At 35.8% G+C, this 25,385-nt stretch overlaps 1 protein-coding gene and 1 pseudogene across 1 annotated transcript in view; both read left to right on the forward strand.

Moving 5' to 3' along the window:
• The window catches only part of SUPT3H (suppressor of Ty 3 homolog (S. cerevisiae)), a gene marked incomplete at its 3' end in the record, with an annotated part of 373,199 nt that overhangs the window by 261,984 nt on the left and 85,830 nt on the right, over positions 1-25,385 (forward strand). The gene's annotated exons all lie outside the window — the stretch shown is intronic.
• On the forward strand, positions 8,856-9,679 carry LOC103581858 (annotated as a pseudogene).

Consider the following 25,385-nt stretch of genomic DNA (forward strand, 5'->3'; position numbering starts at 1 on the left):
AAAAAGTTGGTTTTTTGAAATGATAAACAAAATTGACAAACCATTAACATGGCTAACTAAAAAAAGAAGAGAGAAGATTCAAACAGCCAAAATTAGAAATGAAAAAGGCAATATTAGAACTGATTCATCTGAAATACAAGGAATCAATTGAGACTACTATCAACAACTATACGCCAACAAAGTTGAAAATCTGGAGGAAATGGATAAATTTCTGGACACACACAAGCTCCCAAAACTGAACCATGAAGATGTAGAAAATTTAAACAGACCAATTACAATAAAGGAGATTGAAGCTGTTATCAGAAAGCCCCCAACAAAGAAAAGCCCAGGACCAGATGGATTCACAGCAGAATTTTACCAAACATTCAAAGAGGAATTGACACCGATTCTTTACAAACTATTCCAAAAGATTGAATCAGACACAAATCTCCCAAACTCATTCTATGAAGCACACAAGATCCTGATACCAAAACCAGGTAAAGATATAACCAAGAAAGAAAACTACAGGCCCATATCCTTGATGAATATAGATGCAAAAATCCTCACTAAAATACTAGTGAACAGAATACATCAACACATATGTAAAATTATTCACCACGATCAAGTGGGATTCATCCCAGGGATGCAAGGTTGGTTCAACATATGCAAATCAATAAATGTGATATACCATATTAATAAAGTCAAACACAAGGACCATATGATCATCTCTATAGATGATGAAAAAGTATTTGATAAAATTCAGCACTCATTCATGACAAAGACCCTCTATAAGTTAGGTATAGATGGAAAGTATCTCAACGTAATTAAAGCCATATATGACAAACCCACTGTGAATAACATCCTGAATGGGGAAAAGCTGAAAGCTTTTCCTTTAAGAACCGGAACTAGACAAGGTTGCCCACTCTCACCACTCCTATTCAACACAGTATTGGAAGTACTAGCCAGAGCAATCAGAAAAGAGAAGGAAATAAAGGGCATCCAGCTTGGAAATGAAGAAGTCAAGCTGTCCCTGTTTGCAGATGACATGATCCTATATATAGAACAGCCTAAAGCCTCTACAAAAAATCTTTTGCAGTTGATAAATGATTTCAGCATAGTAGCACGATGCAAAATCAACACACAAAAATCAGCATTTCTTTTTTCCAATAGTGAACATGCAGAAAGAGAAATCAAGAAAGCCTGCACATTTACAATAGCCACCAAAAAGATAAAATACTTTGGAATTGAGTTAAGCAAGGATGTGTAAAATCTGTATAAGGAGAACTACAAACCACTACTGAAAGTAGAGAGGATACAAGGAGATGGAAAGATATCTCATGCTCTTGGATTGGAAGAATCAACATAGTGAAAATGTCCATACTACCGAAAGTGATACACAAATTCAATGCAATCCCCATCAAAATTCCAATGACATTTTTCTCAGAAATGGAAAGATCTATCCAGACATGTATATGGAAAAATAAAAGACCACACATAGCCAAAGCGATGCTGAGCAAAAAAAATAAAGCTGGAGGCATAACACTACCTGACTTGAAGGTATACTACAAAGCTATAATAACCAAAACTGTATGGTACTGGCATAAAAACAGACACACTGATCAATGGAATAGAATAGAGAATCCAGAAATCAATCCACACACTTTCTGCCGTCTGGTCTTTGACAAAGGCACCAAGGCTATTCATTGGTGTAGGAACTGCCTCTTCAGCAAATGGTGCTGGGATAACTGGATATCCATATGCAGGAGAATGGAACTAGACCCATACCTCTCACCATATACTAATATCAACTCAAAATGGATTAAGGATTTAAATTTACACTCCGAAATGATAAAACTTATTAAAGTAAACATAGGAGAAACACTTCAGGAAATAGGACTGGACACAGACTTCATGAATACGACCCCAAAAGCACAGGCAACCAAAGGACAAATAAACAAATGGGATTATAGCAAACTAAAAAGCTTCTGCACAGCAAAAGAAACAATTAACAGATTTAAAAGACCACCAACGGAGTGGGAGAAAATATTTGCAAAATATTCATCCAACAAAGGATTAATATCCAGAATATACAAGGAACTCAAACAACTTAACAAGAAAAAACCAAGCAACCCAATTAAAAAATGGGCAAATTGCTAAGTAGGCATTTCTATAAGGAAGATATACAAATGGCCAACAGACTTATGAAAAAATGCTCAACATCACTCAGCATCCAGGAAATGCAAATCAAAACTACACTGAGTTACCATCTCACCCCAGTTAGGATAGCTAAAGTCCAAAAGACTCTGAACGTTAAATGCTGGTGAGGTTGCGTAGAAAAAGGAACTCTCATACATTGTTGGTGGGACTGCAAAATGGTGCAGCCTCTATGGAAAATGGTATGGAGGTTCCTCAAAGAATTGCAGATAGATCTACCATATGACTCAGCTATCCCACTGTTGGGAATATACCCAGAGGAAGGTAAATCATCAAGTCGAAGGTATATCTGTTCCCCAATGTTCATTGCAGCACTCTTTACAATAGCTAAGAGTTGGAACCAGCCCAAATGTCCATCATCGGATGAGTGGATACGGAAAATGTGGTATATCTACACAATGGAATACTACTCAGCTATAAAAACGAATGAAATACTGCCATTTGCAACAACATGGATGGACCTTGAGAGAATTATATTAAGTGAAATGAGTCAGGCACAGAAAGAGAAATATCACATGTTCTCACTTATTTGTGGGAGCTACAAATAAATAAATAAATTCACACACATACACAAAATCGGGGGGGGGAGATATAACAACTACAACTCCTTGAAGTTGATACAACAAGCAAACAGAAAGGACATTGTTGGGTGGGAGAGGGGAGAGGGAGGAAGAGAGAGGAGGGAGGGAGGAGGGAGGGAGGTTTCGGTAATGGGCCACAATAATCAACCACAATGTATATCAACAAAATAAAAAGTAAAAAAAAAAAAGTATTAAATTCCCCACTCAAAAGACACGAACTGATGGGCCAGCCCCATGGCGCACTCAGGAGAGTGCCACGCTGCGAGCGTAGTGATGCTCCCGCCCCGTGTTCGGATCCTATATAGGATTGGCTGGTGCGCTCACTGGCTGAATGCGGTGCGGGCGAAACCAAGCCAAGGGTTGCGATCCCCTTACCGGTCACGAAAAAGATAAAAAAAAAAAAAAAAAAAAAGAAGACACCAACTGATTGATTGGATTAAGAAGATGGACCCAATAATATGCTGCCTTCAAGAGACTCCCTTCACCTGTAAAGACACACATAAACTTAGAGTGATAGGATGGAAAAAGTTATACCATGTAAATAGAAATGAAAAATGAGCTGGAGTAGCTATTTTTTGTCAGATTAAATAGACTTTAAACCATAAACCATAAAAAATGATAAAGAGGGCCACTGTGTAACAGTAAAGGGATCTATCCAGGAAAGAGTCATAATAATTATAAACATATATACACCAAACATCAGAGCAGCCAGATATATAAAGCAAATACTGTTAGACCTAACAAAAGGGATAGATACTATACCATAATAGTAGGGGACCTGAATACCTCACTCTCAACATTGGACAGATCATCTAAGCAAAAATTCAACAGAGAAACACACAATCTAAATACTACTTTACACCAATTGGACTTGGCAGACATCTACAGAACATTTCATCCATCAGCCTCTATTCATTCTTCTCATCTGCACATGGAACTTTCTCCAGGATAGACCTCATGTTAGGTCACAAATCAAGTCTCAACAAATTCAAAAATATTGGAATTATTCCATGTATTTTTTCAGAGCACAATGAATTAAAACTGGAAATCAATAACAAAGAAAACTCTGGCAAGTATCCAATACATGGAAATTAAAGAACATTTTACTTAATGACATATGGGTCCAAGCAGAAATTAAACAGGAAATAAAAAAATTTATTGAAACTAATGAAAATAATGATACTTCATACCAAAGCCTGTGGAATAGTGCAAAAGCAGCACTAAGGGGGAAATTTATCTAAATAAATGCCTACTTCAGAAGAATGGAAAGATGGTAAGTAAACAGCCTAATACTAAATCTTAAGGAATTAGAAAATGAAGAACAATCCAAACCCAAAGTTAGTAGACAGAAAGAAATTACGATTGGGGCTGGCCCGGTGGCGCACTGCGCTAGTGCGCTGGTTGGGAAGTGTGGCGGCGCTCCCGCCGAGGGTTCGGGTCCTACATACAGACCGGTTCCCGCTCACTGGCTGAGCGAGGCGCGGGGGCAACACCGAGGGTTGCGATCCATTGCCGGTCCTGGTCCGGTACGGGGGCAACACTGAGGGTTGCGATCCGTTGCTGGACACGGAAAAAGAAAAAAAAAAAAAAAAGAAAGAAATTACGATCAGAACAGAACTAAATGAAGTAGAAAGCCCAAAAATGATATGAAAGATCAATGAAAAAAAAAAGTTAGTTTTACGAGAAAATAAATAAAATCGACAAGCCATTAGCTAGGCTAACTACATAAAGAGAGAAGAAACAGATAACAAAAATTAGAAATGAAAAAGTAGATATTACAACCGATACCTCAGAAATAAAAGGAATCATTAGAGACTATTGTAAATAACTGTATGCCAACAAATTTGAAAATCTGGAAGAAATGGATAAATTTCTGGAGACACACTAACTACCAAGACTGAACCTAGAAGACATAAAATCTGAACAGACCAATAACAATCAAAGGCATTAAAGATATAGTCAGCAGTCTGCCAACAAAGAAAAGCCCAGGGTCAGATAGCTTCACTGCAGAATTCTGCCAAACCTTTAATAAAGAATTAATACCAACTCTCCAGAGACTATTCCAAAAAATTGAAACAGAAACCATTCTCACAAATTCATTCTCTGAGGCAAACATCACCCTGATTAGAAAACCAGACAAACATACAACAAAAAAAGAAAACTACAGGCCAATACCTTTGATAAATGTAGATGCAACAGTTCCTAATAAAATATTAGCTAATAGAATATAACAACACACTTTAAATTATATACCATGATGAAGTGGGATTCATCCCAGGGATGCAAGTTTGGTTCAACATATGCAAGTCAATAAATGTGATACACCTCATCAACAAAATCAAAGACAAAAACCATATGATCAACTTTATAGATGCCAAAAAAGCATTTGACAGCATTCAACATTCATTCATGATAACAACTTTCTATAAATTTGGTTAGGAGGAAAGTAACTCAACACAATTAAAGCCATATATGATAAACCCAACTGCCAGTGTCATCGTGAATGGGGAAAAGTTGAAAGCTTTTCCCTTAAGAACAGGAAGAAGACAAAGATACCCAGTCTCACTAGCCTATTCATTATAGTATTGGAAGTACTAGCCAGAGCAATCAGTGAAGAGAAGGAAGTAAAGGGCATCCAGATTGGAAAACATGAAGTTAAGTTGTCCCTGTTTTTAAATGTTATGATCATATATATAGAACAGCCTAAAGACACTACAAGAAACTCTTAGAGTTGGTAAATGGTTTCAGCAAAGTAGCAGGATACAATATCAACATGTCAAAATAAGTAGCATTTTTATACTCCAACAATGAACTAGCAGTAAAAGAAATTAAGAAAGCTAGCCCATTTACAATAATCACCAAAAACAAAAACAAACAAATAGAAAAAAACCTAGGAATAAAGTTAACCAAAGGATGTGAAAAATCTCTATGATGAGAACAACAAATCATTGTTGAGAGATATTAAAGAGGACTCAAGAAGATGGAAAGATATCCCATGCTCTTGGATTGGAAGAATTGACATTGTTAAAATGTCCATACTGACCTAAGTGATGTATGGATTCAATGCAGTGCCTATCAAAATTCCAATGACGTTCTTCTCAGAAATGAAAAAAACAATTCAAATATTCGTACAGAATAACAAAAGACCACGAAGTGCCAACATAATCCTGAGCAAATAAATAAATAAATAAATAAATAAATAAATAAATAAATAAATAAATAAATAAATAAATAAATAAATAAATAAATAAATAAATAAATAAATAAATAAATAAATAAATAAAGCTGGAATCATAACCCTACCCGACTTTAAAGTATACTACAAAGCTATAGTAACCAAAATAGCATGGTACTGGCATAAAAACAGACACAGGGACCAATGGAACAAAATAGACAACCCAGAAATCAACTGATAGACCTTCATCTATTTGATCTTTGACAAAGGGACCAAGAACACACACTGGGGACAAGACTGCCTCTTCAGTATATGGTGCTGGGAAAATTGGACATTCATATGTAGAAGAATGGAACTAGACCCATACCTTTCACCATATGCCAAAATCAACTCAAAATGGAATAAAGAATTAAATATATGTCCTGAAACAATAAAACTCCTAAAAGAAAGCACAAGAGAAACACTTAGGAAGAAGGATTGTACGTAGACTTTATGAATACGACCCGAAGAGCACAGGCCAAAAAAGGAAAAATAAAGAAATGGAATTGTGTCAATCTAAAGCTTCTACACAGCAAAAGAAGCAATTAACAGAGTTAAAAGACAACCAATAGAGTGGGAGAAAATATTTGCAAAATATACATCTGTCAAAGTACTAATATCTAGAATATATGAGGAGCTCAAACAGCTTAACTGCAAAAAACAAAACAAAACAAGTAACCCAATTAAAAAATGGGCAAAGGAACTGAATAGTCATTTTTCAAAGGAAGATATACGAATGGCCAACAGACACATGAAAAAATGCTCCACATCACACAGCATTCGGGAAATGCAAATCAAAACCTCTTTGAGATATCATCTCACTCCAGTCAGGCTTGCTAATATCTGAGAAACTGAGAATAATAAATGCTGAGGAGGATGCAGAGAAAAGAGGACCCTCCTACATTTTGGTGGGACTTTGAAATGGTGCAGCCTTTATGGAAAATGGTAAGGAGGTTCCTCAAACAATTACAGGTAGATCTACCATATGACACAGCTATCCCACTGCTGGGTATATACCCAAAAGAATGGAAATCATAATACCTGTATTCCCCTGTTTATGGCAGCACTATTTACAGTAGCCAAGAGTGGGAACTAGCCTAAATGCCTGTCACTAGATGAATGATAAGGAAAGTGTGGTATATCTACACAATGGAATACTACTCTGCTGTCAAAAAAAATAAAATACTACCATTCCCAGCAACATGGAGGGACTTATAGAAAATTGGGGCCGGCCCGGTGGCGCACTGCTACAGTGCGCCGCTTGGGAAGCGCGGTGGCGTTCCCGCTGAGGGTTCGGATCCCACATACAGACCGGTTCCCGCTCACTGGCTGAGCGAGGTGCGGACGCAGCACCGAGGGTTGCGATCCCGTTGCCGGTCCCGGTCCGGTACGGGCGCGACACTGAGGGTGGCGATCCGTTGCCGGACACGAAAAAAGAAAAAAAAGACAAAAAGGAAAAAAAAAGACAAAAAGGAAAATTATATTAAGTGAAATAAGCCAGGCACCGAAGGAAAAATACTGCATGTTCTCACTTATATGTGGGAGCTAATAAAAATAAATAAATAAATATACAAACAAATCAGTGGTGGGAGGGGGCAAGACACAAAAATCATCAATTCCTTGAACTTGTTAAGATAACTGAAGAGATATCATGTTGATGGTGGGGAAGTGGGAGAGCGAAGGGGGAAAATTAGGAATTGGTAAAGGGACACAAAAATCAACTACATGGTATATTGATAAATTAAAAGAAAATTAAACAAGTATACTTAAAGAGATGATTAAAGGGATATCAGGTAAACATAAAAGATATAGCATATGAGAACATTAATATAGGAAATACAGTGTTACATAATGATTAAAGTGAATTTTTGCAGGTATAACAGTTATTAACCAGTATATTCAAATAAGATAGAAGCTAACTATATAATACAAAAACTTAGAAATTCAAGAACAGCTTAGTTAAAAAAAAAATTAAAGAAACTTCAATACACCTGTCTCAGAATTGATCAGATCTAATAGAAAAAAATACAGCTGAATTGAGTAATACAATCATGAGAGTGTATTTTATATATGTGTGAGTATAAATACACACACTTGAACAAAATATACAGGCTCTACTGTAAGGAAATTAGAAATAAAAAATAATTGTAAAAGTACTCAATTAGTTGGCACATTCTTTAGGGAGCAAAAAAGAAATCAAACTTTTACCAATAAAAAAATTACATAGATAGTAGTGAAGAAAGGAAACTATGGGTCAGAGTTAAAAGTATAATGACAAAAAAATTTATAGCTGTAAACCTAGTCACTGTTACAAGATGAAACATAAATGGAATTTAGTCCTAATCTGAAGAACTTAGGGAACAAAGAATGATAGGTAACATAAGGGTACTTTAAGAAGTTTGTGGAAAAGTGAAAGTAAAAGATTATATGAATCTTTCCATGAGCTTTTTGAGGACCCTTCGTATAAACCAAAATAAATCAGAAAGAGAGACAAAGATAAAATAAATTAATGAAATAGAAGACAGGAAGATATACATAGAACTAATAAATCAATTCAGGTATTAGTTCTTTGAGAAGACTACTACAATTGACAAACTTCCTTGGAGATTAATGAGGGAATAGAAGAAAGATGATAAACATAGACAACATAACCAATGACCATTCCACACATACAAAAGAAAGGAAAATAAGTATTTTATTCAACTCTCATAAAACAAAATCCATTATGACAAACTTTTTGATAAATCCTTCACTATCAGAAACAAGCAAATTCTTCTGGCCCTGTCTTGCATCCACCACCGCCAACTTCTGCTGTGTACTGGCATTCGGCATGACAGTTGCCACATTCCTGATTGCCATGTGGCCCTTGTGGTGCTGAAGTCTGTGGTGTTGGGCCCCAATGGGGAACCTGGGCATGCCAGTGGAAGCAGGCACAGAAGGCAAGTGTGAAGGCTTTGAGGAAGCAGAATATGTTGCCATCAACTTCATGTTGGACCAGATTAACTCCTGTTAGGACCTGGAGGACAAGAATCACCACCTGGTGGGCGTCTCCGGCAGCCGCACAGGACCCCAACAGGCTTTTCCTTTCCCTACAGGGTTAGGGCCAAAGGGATTGCCCTTTTCTCCCCCCCAGGACATGGGGCAAAAAGAGATTCCAAGAGATGGGTGAGCATGCCACTGCTCTCCCAGATAGGAAACAAACACATACACACGCAGCCGGGGTTCTGTCAGGCAGTTCTGTTTATTGTAACACAAAAGATCATATTTATATACTTAGCAGGCGGGGATTTCCAAGCTTAGGTCAATCCTTGAAAAGGTCAAATGTGCATGTGCCTTGCCTTTCTATGCTTAGCCCTCCCCCTTAACTTCCCTTGGGCGCCACCTTTTATCCGTTTAGGTCATCTGTTGTTTTTGCTTAGAAAAAGGGCGCGGTCCCATAACCACCTCCATATCTGCCAACTGGAGCTGCTAGAGTCCAACCAGCAGATGTGCCTTGAGTTCCAGAAGCAGCTCAGGGAGGCCCCACCTGATGCCAGTCCCTAAGTTCCCAGAGCCCCCAAACAGTCCCAAACCTTGCTTCCCTGAGCCAGGCTCTGACCTGGGAACTCACCACCTGGCTTAGATACCTTCTCAAGGGCTGGCCTTTGGGTTACCTTAAGAATGCTTTTATTTCTCTCTTCTGCCTTGCCTCATGGAACATTTAGAACAGTTTTACTTCTCTGGTCCCCTGAATTCCTACATTTTAGTGAAATAGTTAACTATTTTTAATTCCATAACATTACTAGCAGTATGTTCTCTTCTGTTTCAAGAATCTTAGAGTCTCTCCATCTGTATCTAGTTAGATTTAATCATATTATATCAATTATAAAGAAATGATAAATGTTTATGTGATAGATATGCTAACTGTTCTGGTCAGATCATTATACAACATATGCATGTATTGAAACAAACTGCACTCCACAAACTTGAACAATGAAAAAAAATAAACTGAAATTTAAAAAAAATAATAAATGGAAAAAGTCAATTGTAGCAGAGTTCATTTTTTACCCTGATTTTCTCTACTGCCTCAATTCGAAGTTTTGATTAATTTGTTGCTTGTCTAGAATTTATTCCCAAGTATTTAAGTTAGTAATGTGGGGGATACATTTGCATACTTTTGCATATTATTCATATTTTCCTTACTCTGTGGATGAATAAAATAGTGAGTTGTGCTTTTGAAACTGAATCTGTACCAATCATCATGTACTGTATCAAGCTGACTAATCGTTATATAAAATATGTAATATCCCTTACCCTGAACAGTGTATCTAATGAGCTGGACTGCTAGGTTCAAATTTAGAATTATCTGACCTCACAGAGTTTCATACTGGGAAGTTATGGCATCGTGCAATCCATTCCCCTTCTCTTTCCAACCGTGGCTGCATGGTGAAGGGGTTCTCATACATGTGTATGGATACCCTAGCCCTCACATTCAGACTCAGGCTTAGGGATGCACACGCTCATAGCACGGTCTGACTTTGAGAGAGGATATATTTAGTAAAGAGCCTGCTCAGATCTTGGAAGTAGTAGGCTTGAGACTGAACGGGGAATTGTGAGGCTCTGAGTGGACCTTTTTTTCTGGTCCTATGGACTCTATTCTCCATGGACTTCATCTCAACTCTTCTGAGGAAAATTTTGGTTCTTTTTTTTCTTCATTGGTTACCACATTTCCACCCAGATGATTGCCTCAGGGGTCCCTCTTGCTTTATCCTCTTTGAGTTTGGAGCTTCCCAGGGGTTGATTATACATACTTGACAGTCGTAACTTATGTTTTAGATGGTGGATTTTTTTTCCCAACCAGTTCTACCACCTATCTGATTTTGTTTAATTTCTATCTTTTAGAAATTCCTCAAAGTTTTGCCCCACTAATGCCATTGTGTATTTTCCAGGGTTGTTTTAGCTTTATTTTTTTTTTGTCCTCCAAAATATACATTTTGTTAATTTCATGAAATTTTAGGTAAAAAGAAAAGTTGAGGAATGAGATATTTGTCATTTTAATTTACATTCCTTTATTTTTGTGTTTATTGAGCTTTACTGCTGATAATGTGCCATTTAATAATATAAATGAAAAATGTCTTTGTCATCTACCATACCACCATAGCATTTGGCCCTGCAGAGAAATACAGGTTTTTATTAATATATTCTATGAACATTTCTTAGGCAGTTATCATAAGCAAAATTCTGTGGTAGGTTATATAGAGAATAACTTCTACCTCAGTGGAGAGGGAGCAGATGTGATATAATTCAGAAATTATATATTACTAATGAAGATGTAATGTCTTACAGGGTGTCATAATGGTTCACAGAGGGAGAAATTACTTCTTCCTCTAAGAATCAGGAAAAACTTCATGGAAGAAATAATTTTTATGCTGGTCATAGAAATAGGTGGTGTCTGACCACATAGAGATTAGAAAGAGTGTTGAATAGTGGATGGTACAGGTAGGAAAACACTTGGAGAAAGTTGAGTAATTCATTTTGAGGGGAATATAGCCTATGTGAAAAGGAACAAAGGGAGATAAAAATTAGAAAGCTACCAGACTACAATCAATAGAAATTGAGAACCATTCAGTTTTGACCTTAGTTTTCACTTAGTATTTTAGATGGTAACAATATCGGTACATCAAATAGTTTGGTGTAGAGAAAACTATTTCTGGGGGTCCTGCTGGGGAGACTGGGCATCTAGACTCCCAGGGCCTGACAGTAGGTTGGATTTTGTTCTGAGTTGATTGTAGGAAATCGTTTATGTTACTCAGTGTGCTGCAACTTAGTTATTTTGACAGGGAAAAGGGGCTAATAATTAAAAGTGTCTTTAATTTTTAAAACTGTTTGGCCATACATACTGAATATAACCTTACATCATTCTGTTTAATAACTAGAAAACTGTTTTGGTGCTAAAGAGTCTTCGATTTTCCTAGCCAGTGTAGTTGGGAAGAGCCTGTTTGTAGCAGAAAATGCATCAGAATCTCTGTCCAAGTTGCTTCCCCACCCCTCCCATCTTACAGCATATTCTTCATGACATCAGACATGTTAACAGGAACATCTCCATCTGGTAATCATTACCTGTAGGATGTATAGCTTGTATGTGTCTTCTGGAAGTTAACTTTTAATGTTAAACAAAGGAAGCTGATCAAAACCAGCTGTAAAACCTTTGCATAGTTCATATTTTATACAGTCAGCATTAGGTTACCATTCACATGACTGTATGTCTGAAGTTTAAAAAAAATAAGGTAAATCTTTTCCTTTTATTAAAATTAGTGTAATGCAGATTTTATAGTTAACACAACTTTAATTGTTTTCCTGTTTGGCAGGAAAATTTAATGCAATAGATATCACTATGCTTGTATTTTATACACCTTGGAGAAATAATGGTTCATTTACTGACTATATGTGCCACTATTAATATATTTTGGATGTAGTCAAAACAAAAACAGTAGGTAGATTGAAATATAATTTTCTAATTTAAAATTATGAGGTTAGTAAATGTAGAAACTTGCCAGCTAAACATGTAACAGGCCATTAAATATGTGAACTAATTATATAGATGTTGAAAATTACTCTAGTAATACCCCCTTCGACACACGGCATTTATTATAATCCTCAGTACACACAACCATAGTAATTTTACATCATTATTATTTATGATAAGAAATGAATCAGAGAATTTTAAATCAAGAAGAGATTTTTTTTTTTTCTTCTCTTAATTGAATTGAGAAGAACTGTGAAACTTGGAAGAATCAGGAGTTCATCCTGGGCAGTGTTTTGGTACTTTGTGTGTGTTAAATAATAGTTTCTTTTGCCTGGAACTTGCAATTGTTATATAAATAGCAATTTTGAAATCACAAAGAAGCACATGAATTTCTAAAAACACATACTTGTGAAAGATCTGTAATGACAGTATTGAAGATTTGCTGTCATGAGATGCAATTTTATGACGAGAAAGTGCACCAGTGCACCAGATAATATAATGACTCAAGCATAACGTTCTAAGCAAAAGACAGTAAACATTTCTCTACCAAAGAAATATTTTGAAATTCAGTGGTTGTTTTGCAGATGATTAACAGTTTTGCTGGAAATGTTCTGTGCTGTAGAAACCTGAGTATTGTTCACAAATACCATGCAGACAGAAAAGCCAAGGACAGTTCTGATCATCCCACTATAGCATAGTATCAAGTCTAACGATATCTGCTGTTAGTGCCACTGTTATAAAAGTGCTTTTCTCAGGCCTTGGTTAACTATCAAGCTGTAGGAAGGTATTCTAAAATGTATAAGTTCATAAATGGGTAGTAACTAATAGCAAACATAAGTATACATAAATAATTTTCAAAATATTTAATTGTAATTAGCTAGTAATTCAAATTATATATAGTTTTCATTTCTGCAAATAGTGGCATATTTCTTTTTTAAAAGATATGGAGTATCTTAACTGTGTGCTGAAAAGGCACTGAATCATGTTATCATCTGAGAATTAACAAGTTATTCCTTAAGAGAGAGATTTAAAGAGTTTTTACTTTAATAATAGTATTTGTGTTGCAGTGTTTTAAGTGAATTTAAGATATGATCATTTGTAACACAAAAATGAATAATTTAGACCACCTAGCACATACTAGGAACTCAGTATATGCTTGTTTATTAAACTATTGTACAAAGAAGACTTACTTATACTTAAACACATATTCTTAGATTTTTATGTATGTGTGTATATATAATATATAATATATATAAATAAACATTTGTATACATAAAATAAAAAATGCAGGTGCTCAGTTCAGGGGGTTTTGACAGTTCTATATTCCTATGTAACCACCATTCCAAATAAGGAATAATATTTTTATTACTTTATAAAGATTTTCTTTCTCATCACAACCTTCCCACTGTCCCCAGGTGATTTTTGTCACCATAGTTGAACTTGTCTCTTCTTGGATTTCATATAAATAGAATTATATAGAGTATACCCTTTTGTGTCTAGCTTCCTTGGTTTTTTTAGTCATTTTTTATTTTATATACTCTAGCAGGTATAGTATTAATATTCTGTGATTTCAATCTCTATTTCCCTAATAATGAATGATATTGCGCACCTTTTAATTTGCTTATTGCCATTGATATACCTCACTTTTTGAAGTCTATTCAAATTTTTTTCCCTTTTTTATTGGGTTATAGGTACTTTCTATGTTTTGTTTAATAAATCTTTGTGTACCCCAAGGTCATGAAGGTTCTCTGTTAGGTTTCTTTATGGTTATGGTATCTGATATCTTTATGGTTATGGGATTATGGATTTTATACTTAAGTGTGTAATCCTCAATAAATTAGTTTTTATCTATGGAATGAGGTAGGTATTGGAGTTGTTTGTTTTGGTTTTATTTTTCCCATTTAGCTGATTCAGCAACATTTGTTAACCATGTTCCACCAACATTTTGGGGCATGATAAATTTGAGTCACCATGTGACTGAAATTAGGTGTACAGTTTATCAACATTTCTATTCTCTTAGCTTCTTTGAATTTGATCATAGTTTTTCAAATTAAAACATCTATTTTGGGCCGACCCCGTGGCTCACTCGGCTAAGTGCGGCGCTGGGAGCACCGAGGCCGCAGGTTCGGATCCTACATAGGGATGGCCAGTGCGCTCACTGGCTGAGTGCGGTGCGGGCGACACCAAGCCAAGGGTTGCTATCCCCTTACCGGTCACAAAAAAACAAAACAAAACAAAAACCAAAAAAACATCATTTTGAGTTCACGCTAGACTAACATTAACTAGAAGGCCCATTTATTAATTTGAACTTTGCATTATGAGTGATTTTCATTATTATTATGCTTTTCTGTATATTCCAAACTTTCCATGATAATATTTATTGCTTTTATAGCCAGGAAGAAAGAGTAGTCATTAGCAATGTTTGTAAGTGGAATATGTTCTCAAGCTTTTGGCAATGCCTTATTAATTAACAAGGCATATTTAGATACCAGGGTATTTTTGTTAATGAATTCTCAAGTTAATATAAGTAGAAGATGAAGAGAATTGAGCTTCCAGAATGCTGTCACTTGGTGTGTTTAATTATATTGTTTGGGCTATGTTAACGTAATTCTGCTCATGGACTACCCACTCATCTTCAGCGTAGATAATAAAGACTGTCTGGCAAAGTATCAGCCAGTATGTTGTCTATGAGTATAGGTAAGGGATGAAATACAGACTTTAAGGGAGAAAAGTAATTTCTTTCAAATAAATAGTAGAGAGCATCAGACATTTTAGGAATGACAGGGAAACAAATGTATCACTGTTTGAGGATTCTAAAATGTACCTTTTTTATTTTTACTTTTTAACTTTCTGATGTTTGGATGTATACTGACACAACTGTTGTTGCCTAAGTCTTTCTGTTAAGACAGTACTTGGGATTTAAACACAGGAGCTGATTGTGGAGCAGTCTTGGTACCTCAGAGGAACATGGATACCAATGACTCTGCATCAAAAAGAGATTCAGGAGAGTCAGACTCTGAATGTGAAAAAGTTTTATGAATACCTTAACCAATTTATTTTGCTCCTCTTTTCCTTTTTTTATGCTCAAGTGAAATAATCCCAGGTATGATCTATAATGATAGTCTATGCCTTAAGTCTAAAAGAACTTATAGAATAAGAAAAGAATAAAAATTCTGTGCCACTGTTTTTCAGACTATCTGAAGCAAAGGTCTAGTTTTTATTTTTTATCTTCACCACTTTTATAAAATACAATAAAAAATTCACTGCAATATCAAAATGTTACAAAAGTTTCTAAACACTCATTTTCTGTTTTTATGTTGTAGACAATTTATGGTCTGGCACTGGCTAGGGCCTACGTTTGGAGTGGCAATCATAAGATAGCACTGTATCAGTTTAAATGATAGAGTATCTTTTTTCTTAGCTAAAATAATGGTTATCTCACACTTGGTGATATTAGAGGCTTGATGAAATATTTGGTATATATTGCCTAATTTCTATAAAAACAGAGTTTTTAAAGTCAGACTGCCTGGTTAATTTGGGGGCAAGTCCCTTATCCTTTCTCAGCTTCATTCTCCTCTTTGTAAGGTGGGGATGATATTAGTTCTGACCTCACAGCATTGTTGTGATGATTAGATAAGAAAATTCATGGAAATTACTTGACATGACATAGTAGGACTGTCATATATATTAAGACATATTGTCATACCCACCCAGACTTTTTGTCCTAGGAACTCAGTGATGGCACTATAGAAAGATGATTAGCATGCCAGGTCCAGTTGGGGAAAGTCTCAGGAGACTTACAGAGCTCAGATCTAATATAGCTAATACCAACAAACCTATTTATTTCTTTTGTTAAGTCTGGGCATCAGGAGTCTCTGTTAAATTGAAGGGGGGATGTCTGGATGGGTTGAAGTAGGTCTTTAGTAAGCGATTGATTCAAAGTCAAGGTCTGCTCCTCATGGTGAGAGATCTGATAAAGGCTAACATGGCTCATCAGTACTCAGTTTGGAGAGACTAGTGTTCAAGGTAGGACTCTAGTCCCAAAAGAAAACTTGAGTGCACCCTTAAACCAGTACATATCCCTAGTCACAAGGAATGGTGTACATGGCAGGGTTTTGGGAAAGCTGTGTATTGGCTGACTTGTAAACCAAGATCTTAACTATCTGCCTTGGATATTGAGCTAGGAAAACTGATTCTCTTTTGCCCTTTTCTGGCTGCTGACTCCTTTTCATTGGCTCCAAACATGAATTTGCAGATTAATGATCTTAAATGGATACAGTGGGGTAAAGCAAAGAAAGGGAAATAATGAATAGTTTTCTGGATTTAGTTAGGTGGGTTCATAACCTATGACTTTTGAAGCTTTTGAAAAAAAAGTTTCTGACAAATAATTTAAAAATATAGATTAGATCTTTTTGATGTTGCCCTGGGAAATCCTTGGTTCACTGTCTTAGGAGCTGAATAAAAATTTGGGTTTTCCATATGTCTGTTAACTATGTTTTCATCATTCATATCTCAATTAACTTGAAACTCTTGCCAAACAGGAGCCTACCTGAAATGAAGATACATATCTTTCTAGTATTATATCTATTTTTCTTCACTTTATATTTTCCAAAGAAATAAGCAGAGATAAAATCCTGAGAAACACCTTTTTCAGCTTTGAGTTTATTACTCTTTATCATATTTATTTTAATTTAACAGTATAGTGAACATGTTGGTTCTGTTAGGAGTAAATGGCAGAAGAAGATTTACAAAGAAAAGAGAATTTGTTTTGTAGCTCAGATGTTTGTTGCTTATTTGTCTGCCTTGTTTCCTGTGATTTCATTGGTGGTTTTGAATTCAGTGATATGAGCCATTTGCTCTACACTTATAATGACATTTACTTCCATGTCATCAATTCAGTTTGTAAAAAGAAATTGCTTCTATTTTGAGATTAAAGCATTCGTTTTCCAAGCTGTTGTCTATGCATGTGACCCTTTCACCAGAAATATGTACTTCTAAACACTGAATAAGATTAGATTGGATCCTATAGTTTCCAGTCTGGCTTTGAGTAGTCTGGAAAGATCATAAATCTTTTTTATAATCTGAAAGCTCTGTGTAATTCTGTAAATTTCAATATGTTGTAACTCCAGTTTGGATAGTGAATGTTCTTTGGATAGCATGGGTTTATTGGATAACAATTGTCTTTTTCCCCTTAAGTTTATAGATTTTGCGAAGTCAGTGATTATATGCTGTATCATTGGATTCATAGACAATGAACATGAGCATATTTTCTTCTGTGCTTTGGGGAGCTTCAGAGGAGGTTATGTTAGAAGTCCTCTTTGGACCTTGATGTATGTATTAATTAGTGTTATCCAGAGAGAGAGAACCAATGTATATAAGATATATGAGAGGGATTTTATTAGGGGAATTGGCTCATGCAACTACTAAGGCTAGTAAATCCTGTGATAGGCCATCTACAAGCTGGAGACCCTGGGATGATGGTAGTGTGGCTCAGTCCAAGCCCCAAACCCTCAGAACCAGGGAAGCTGATAGTGTAATTCTCAGTCCAAGGCTAAAGGCCTGAGAGCCCGGGGATGCCGCTGGTCTAAGTCCTAGAGCCCAAAGACTGATGATCTTGGAGTTCTGATGTTGCTGGACAGGAGAGAAGAGTGTATACCAGCTCCAGAGGATAGAGAGACAGACGTTTGCCTTTTCCTCTGTTTTTGTTCTCTCTGCGCCCTCACTCATTTCGGTACATTATTTGAAATCTGGGTGGAAGCTGCTATGCCTCCACGGCTTTGGCATTCTGTGAGCCTGCAGACTTAACACCATGTGGACGCTGCCAAGGTTTTCAGCTTGTATATTCCAAAGCAGCAGGTCCAACACTACCTGGGGCCAGTTTAGCTACAGCTGGGGCAGCCAAGGAGTGCTATGCTGGGGTGCAGGGAGCAACTTCCCTAGGCAGCCTTGGCCAGGAAGCCTATGGAAGGTGCCCCTGGCCTTTTCCCTGAAACCATTTTGTCTTCCTAGGCCTCTGTGCCTATGATAGGAGGTGTAGACTCGAAAATCTCTGAGATGCTTTCAGGGTCTTTTTTTCATTCTTTTGTTGATCCCTTACTCCTGTACTAATATCCTTAAAAGAGGGTCACTGGAGTACATCCTTGGTTTCCTCTCCTAAATACACTTTTTTCACTATAAATGTGGCCAGGCTAAGTTTTTCAGCTTTTTACCTTCTATTTCCCTTTTATTTACAAATTCTGCCTTTATGTCATGCCTTTGCTGTCATAAACAGGCTAGGTTGTTAGAAGTAGCCACACAGCTCCTAAATGCTTTACTGCTTAGAACTTTCTTCCACCAGCTACTGTGGTTCATCACCTTTAAGTTCCACATTCCATAAAGCCCTTGGCATGGATACAATGCAGCCACATTCTTTGCCAGTTCATAGCAATGGTGACTTGCTCCAGTTTCCAATAAGCTCTTCATTTCCACCTAAGACCTCCTCAGAATGGTCTTTACTGTCCATACTTTTATCAGTATTCTGTTCACCACCACTTAACCAATCTCAAAGAGATTCCAAACTTTCCCTGGTTGTCTTGTCTTCTAAGCCCTCACTATAATCTAGGATTTTTCTGTTGCTTATAACAGAATACCTGAAACTGGGTAATTTATAAAAAAATGAAATTTATTTCTTATGGTTTTGGAGGCTGGGAAGTCCAAGGTCTAGGGAACCCATCTGAGGCCTTCTTCTTGGTGGTGATGTGTGGAGTCCTGTGGCAATGCAGGGTATCACATGACAAGTACGGCATGAGCGAGAGTTAACATGCTCACTTGCTCTCCTTACAAAGCCATCAGAACCAGTACCTGATAGCCCATTAAACCATTAACCCATTACTCCATGAATAGATTAATCCATTCATGAGTGCACAGTCCTCATGATCCAATCAACTCTTAAAGGCCCCCCTTTCAAATGCAGTAATTGGATTTCCCACCTTCTTAACACTGTTAACAATGGTATGGGTGAGGAATCCGATTATGGTATTTGAAAGGTGGGGCCTTTAAGTTGCTGTGCATTTTGAGGGGACATTCTATCCACAACAATGTGTTTATATATGGCATTGATGTGATGGCTCTGCCAAATATGACTGCTTTGTTGCACACCTTTGGTGAAGTGACCAAAGCTCTTTCCCTCTCCTAGCAGTTACAAAAGCTGTTACCAGTAGCTATTGGTAGTCTCCTCTCTAGGCATATTTAAAACAGTAGAATGCGGTTAATGTTTTTTTCTTCATGTCAGGGAAGTTACTTAAGAACTGAAGAGAAGATAGTTCAATATTACCATTAAAATACTTTGAAAAAAATAAAATCAATTCATTGATTACCTGCCTTTTTTTTTTTAAATAAGAGTTCTCTGCAAGATATAATTTTGTCAAGTTACACTGGATTTTTTGATGGTTTCCTTCTATTGTACTCATATATTCCAGATTTTTTAGGTATAATGCTGAGATAGTTAATCTTTAAAACGCTTCACAGGAAGTTTCTAGGAAATATGAAGGCGACTGTGAGTATACTGTTTCCTTCCATTAGTTTACATATACTTATATGGATAGTACTTACGTTTTTCCCCCTGGAAACACTTTCTAAACCAACCCAAATATGCTGTGCCATTTTTTAGGGACCTATCATTTTAAATAGTATTAGGATGGCAGATCCATCCTTTTTTCTCACTCTCTTCTTACAACTATAAAACTAGTCCATGTGGTGATATCTGGATTTCAAAATAAGTTCCCCCCTGTATCCCTCTCCTCCTAGCACTTACTGTTAAACCTAAACACAGCTTTTGTCATGTCACTGCTCCCTGCTCAGAATCATAGAATATTGTTTAATACTTTCTGCATTAAGTTTTGGTTCCTCTAATACCTTACTGTTATTGTGGTATCCACAGTTTGCTACTTTGTTTTACTACCTTTATTATTCTTTTGGTGAGAAGGTCCATATCTCCTTTTATCCCCCTACTTCTAATTCAGTGTATTACACTCACATATTCTAGAAGATACTTATAGACCCTCTACTGTGTTCTAGGCACTATAAAGCACATTAGGAATCACAGGTGAATGCTATAAAAAAAAATCCTAAGAAGCTTGATCTGCTTTGATGCACAATTTAATGAATGTTGGCTATAATATTTGCTAGTATCTCATATTATACTGCTGAGGAATTTGTTCAAGAATTCTAATTTTGTAATATTCATCATCATGCTCTGGATGTATGCTTTTAAAAATAGAATTTATTGTAGTGTAGATTTATAATTTCTATTATTTTAATCTTTTGCAATGTTATTTCTGTTACTTTACTTTGTAAGTTACTTTGCAGGATATATGGTATAACTTTCCCAAAAGTACAATACTGAGTTTATTGTGGGCTGGATTGAAATGATTAGCTTATAAGAGGCATCTGTGTCCTTGCCATATCGTAGTCCAGTATAAATGCTAGATAAGGTATATATTCATGTAAAACTTTACTTACTTGGTATTTGAAAGTAAATTGATTTTGGGTACTGTCCAAACTATTTTAGAAAATCTGGATATCAAATAACACATTAATTTTAATAGTATGTAAGTGTTCATGCAACTCTTTATCACCCAATTGAATCCCTTTCAATTTGAATTTAGGTCCTTGCCAAAAAACACCTCATGAATAAAACCTGGCTGTACCAAATATGATTTTGGATTGTGATTGAATTTACAGCTTAGAACAGTGGACGCCTTTTTAAAAGATACTATGACTAGAATGTTTTTAGACATGCATATCATCTAAAATGTTAGTCTAATATCGATTTATATACTCATGTAATAGATTTTCAGAACTATTATACACACATAACATTGTGAAAGCTTAAAATAATAAAAATTATGAATCTATATTGTAATAAATTCTATTCTTAAAAATGTAAGCAATCCATCCTTTCTGAATAGAGTGTATTCCAATGCTGTACACCAATAATTGATTCCATGCTATGTAAAAAGCACTGTGTTAAAATGCCGAAGGAAAGATGAGTGTGACACAGATCCTACCCTCCTGGTGCTTCCTATCTCATATCTATGACATGTCATAAATTTAAGTGTCATAAAGAAATACAAAGTGTTTAGATACTCAACCAAGAAAGAAATCACATCTACTTAAAAGGTTAAGAACAGCCTTATAAAGGCCCTTGAATTTTGGGGTGAGTCTTGAAGGATAAGTAATATTTTAAGTGGAAAGAAGGATGAGTGGGAGAGTACAGCCATTCAAAGCCAAAAGGAATAGATGAGTGTGAACATGTACATGTAGGCAGCTTCACAGACTAGTAAATAATGAACAGTGAGTTTGGCGAGAGCTAAGAATGATAGAGAAAAAAGGGTAATGAAACTGGAAAGGTAGCTTAAATCATACTATAGAGCAGTGTTTCTCAATGACATTAATGCTCTCCTTTTAGCAGGAATGGTTAGAACCTTAAATGAAGTTTAAAAGAGCCCCTTGGGTACTTCTGATATGGCCTCTTGAGGGCCATATCAAGAGAAAATCACTCTGTAGAATATAATAGTACTTTATGGCAGACATTGTTCATTGCTTTCATTATTCTAATTTTTACACCAAGTGTGTGCATAGAATATTCCCTAGATGTCATTCAGTATATATTTGTTAAGTGAATAAAGGAGTTTATAAAGTGAATATAAATTCTAGTTATTATTGTTTCAGTTTTCCCAATGGAGAAACTAAGGTGCAAAACCTCAAGTGTAATAAACCAGTTGCTAAACTTCTAAAACTGCATAATTTCCAGAAATGATGGACTGGTTTGAGGGTTTAGTTTTGGAGACTGATCTCACCTGGATTATTTTAATTTCACCTAGTTATTCTTCTTGCTTTGTCTTGTTATTTTAACTCTTTCCAATAACAGAGAACTTAAAACTGAATCCACTTCCTATCAAAATAATTCACTAATTCACATTAAAGTTAAATAGCGCTTCATACTTTTCTCACATTCATTTGCGTTGCTGAAAAGATTCTTTTAACTTAGATAACTAACTTAGATCACTCTCTAATTGGCATTATTTTATGTGTATAACTAAAATTACGTGAAACATTTTCATATACTAACCATCTGCCCGAAACTGCCTTAACTATCAGTTTACACTTAAGCAGTTCTTTCTCGAAGATTTTCTTTTTCTTTGTCTTTGATTCTACTAACACATTAAAGGTACATTTTCCCCCCACTGTGGGTTTCTTAGCAATTTGTCTGCATTGGGGGGTTGGGGGGTAGGAGGATGTCTTCCTCAAATCCAGCTGTTAGAAGTGTTATCTTTGTTCACAGACCCGTTAATTAAACTTTGTATTCTGGTCCCTGTGAAATATTTATCAGTTGTCCAAACATTCTTCTGCACCCTCCCTCCCCCCAAAGTGAGAGGCATATTACTATGGAAAGAACTAATTAGTTAAACTGAGGAGCAAAATAAATACTATCTTCTCACTCTCCACCAAGATAGAAGTTTAAGGCTTAGTTCAGCATTTCACTTTGTCATGCTTTGTGTCTAATCTTTTATGTCTAATCTTTTTTTAAGAAAAAATTTTCATTTTTCTATGTGGACATTCTTGAAAACCTGGCTATATTTGTTTTGATTTTACATATGCCCAGAAATTATATGAAAAATTATTGTTTTCAGATTACTAAGAATGGTCCAATAATCTGATTTATCTCTAGGAAGAATTGATCAAAGATTGGGTCTCTAGTAAAAAAGGTTTTAAATAGAGAAAAATTGTTAAAGGAAATTATTTAAACTTTGTTGTTTGTTTTCCTGATTTGAAATGCTATGGAGCACTTTTCAGGCATTCTTATTTAAACTATTAAATGATAAAACTTTAAATTATTAAATTATTAATCTTTTATTTTTATAGTCAATTTCAGTGTTTCTCTAAAATGTCTCTTTTACATCATTAATATATTCTTTAGGCTTTAAAAGTAGATAATATTTCTTTTAGAGCTTTATAAAATACATTTAAATACACACTTCAATTCTATATTTATGACAACTTATTTAAAGCCTTCACCTGTTAAGTCCAACATCTGAGCCCCCTCAAGGACCATTTCTGTTGATTGCTTTATTTTCTGTGTGTGTGGGCTACACTTTCTTCTTTCTTTGTGTATTTAATAATTTTTACTAAACATGGGCATTACATTTTTATTTATCTATTTATTTTATTAGCATATTCATAATTACAAATTGTAATTTTTCTTTATGCCCTTTACCCAACCTATCACTCCCAACCCCTGCCTCCTGCCTCCTCCCTATCTCTAGTATCCTTAGGTTTGTTTTCTCCTTCTGAAAATTCAATGTATTTTTGTGGTCCTTCTTTCCTTCCTCCCTCCTTGCCTCCCATTTATGATTGAGGACATGTGGTATTTCTCTTTTTGTGTCTGGCTTGTTTCCCTTAAAATAATTTTCTCCCGGCTCATCCATGTTGCTGCAAATGGCAGAATTTCTTTCTTTTTTATGGCTAAGTAGTATTCCTCTGTGTATATATACCACATTTTCCTTATCGAGTCATCCATCAGTGGACATTTGGATTGATTCTGTATCTTGGCTATTTTAAATAGAGCTGTGGTGAACATCAGAATACAGATTTCTCATTGATGTGATGATTACAATTCCTTTGAGTATATACCCAGAAGTGGGATTGATGGAACATGTGATAGTTTTATCTGTAGTTGTTTGAGAAACCTCCTTATTGTTTTCCATAATGGCTGTGCTAATTTACACTCCCACCAACAGTGTAGAAGAGTTCCCCTTTCCCCACATCCTTGCCAGCATTTGTTATTCTTGGTCTTTTTAATAATGGCCAGTCTAACTGGGATGAGATGATATCTCATTGTGGTTATGATTTGCATTTCCCTGAAGCTTAGTGATGCTGAGCATGTTTTTCCTGTACCTGTTGGCCATTTGTTTATCTTCCTTTGAAAAATGTCTATTCATCTCCTTTGCCAATTTTTTAATTGGACTATTTGGTTTTTTACTGTATAGTTGTTTGAGTTCCTTATATATTCTCAATATGAATCCCTTGTCAGATGTATAGTTGGCAAATATTTTCTGCTATTCCACAGGTTGTCTCTGCTCTGTCGATTATTTTCTTTGATGTGTAGAAGCTTTTTAGTTTGATATAATCCCATTTGTTTATTTTTGCTTTTAGTTCTTTTGCTTTTGGGGTCTTTTTCAGAATGTCTTTGTCGAGTCCTACTTCCTGGAATGTTTCTCCTATGTTTTCTTTTAATAATTTTATGGTTTGAGGTTTTATATTTAAATAAGTCTTTACCCCCTTTTGAATTAATTTTTGTGTATGGTGAGAGGTACAGGTCCAGCTTCATTCTTCTGTATATGAATGTCCACTTTTCCCAGTACCATTTACTGAAGAGGCAGCATTTTCCCCAATGTATGTTCCTGTTGCCTTTGTCAAAGATCAGTTGGCTGTAAGTACGTGGTGAATTCCTGGATTTTCTAATCTGTTCCATTGATCTAAATGTCTGTTTTTAGACCAGCACCATGCTATTTAGATAAAATAGCTTTTTAATATAATTTGAAGTCGGGAGGTATTATGACTTTGGCTTTATTTTTTTGCTCAGGATTGCTTTGGCTATTCAGAGTCTTATCAGTAGAATGTTCGGATTGCTTTTTCTGTTTCTGTGAAGAATGTCATTGGTATTTTAATAGGGATTGCATTGAATCTGCAGTTTGCTTTGGGTAGAATGGACGTTTTCATAATGTGCATTCCTCCAATCTAAGAGCATGGTATGTCTTTCCATCTTTTTATGTCCTCTTTATTTCCTTTCAGTAGTATTTTGTAGTTCTCATTGCAGAGATTTTTCACCTCCTTGGTTAGATTGAGTCCT

Source organism: Galeopterus variegatus, unplaced genomic scaffold, assembly GCF_000696425.1.
Source record: "Galeopterus variegatus unplaced genomic scaffold, G_variegatus-3.0.2 Scaffold175, whole genome shotgun sequence".
In the NCBI taxonomy this organism is placed as follows: Eukaryota; Metazoa; Chordata; class Mammalia; order Dermoptera; family Cynocephalidae; genus Galeopterus; species Galeopterus variegatus.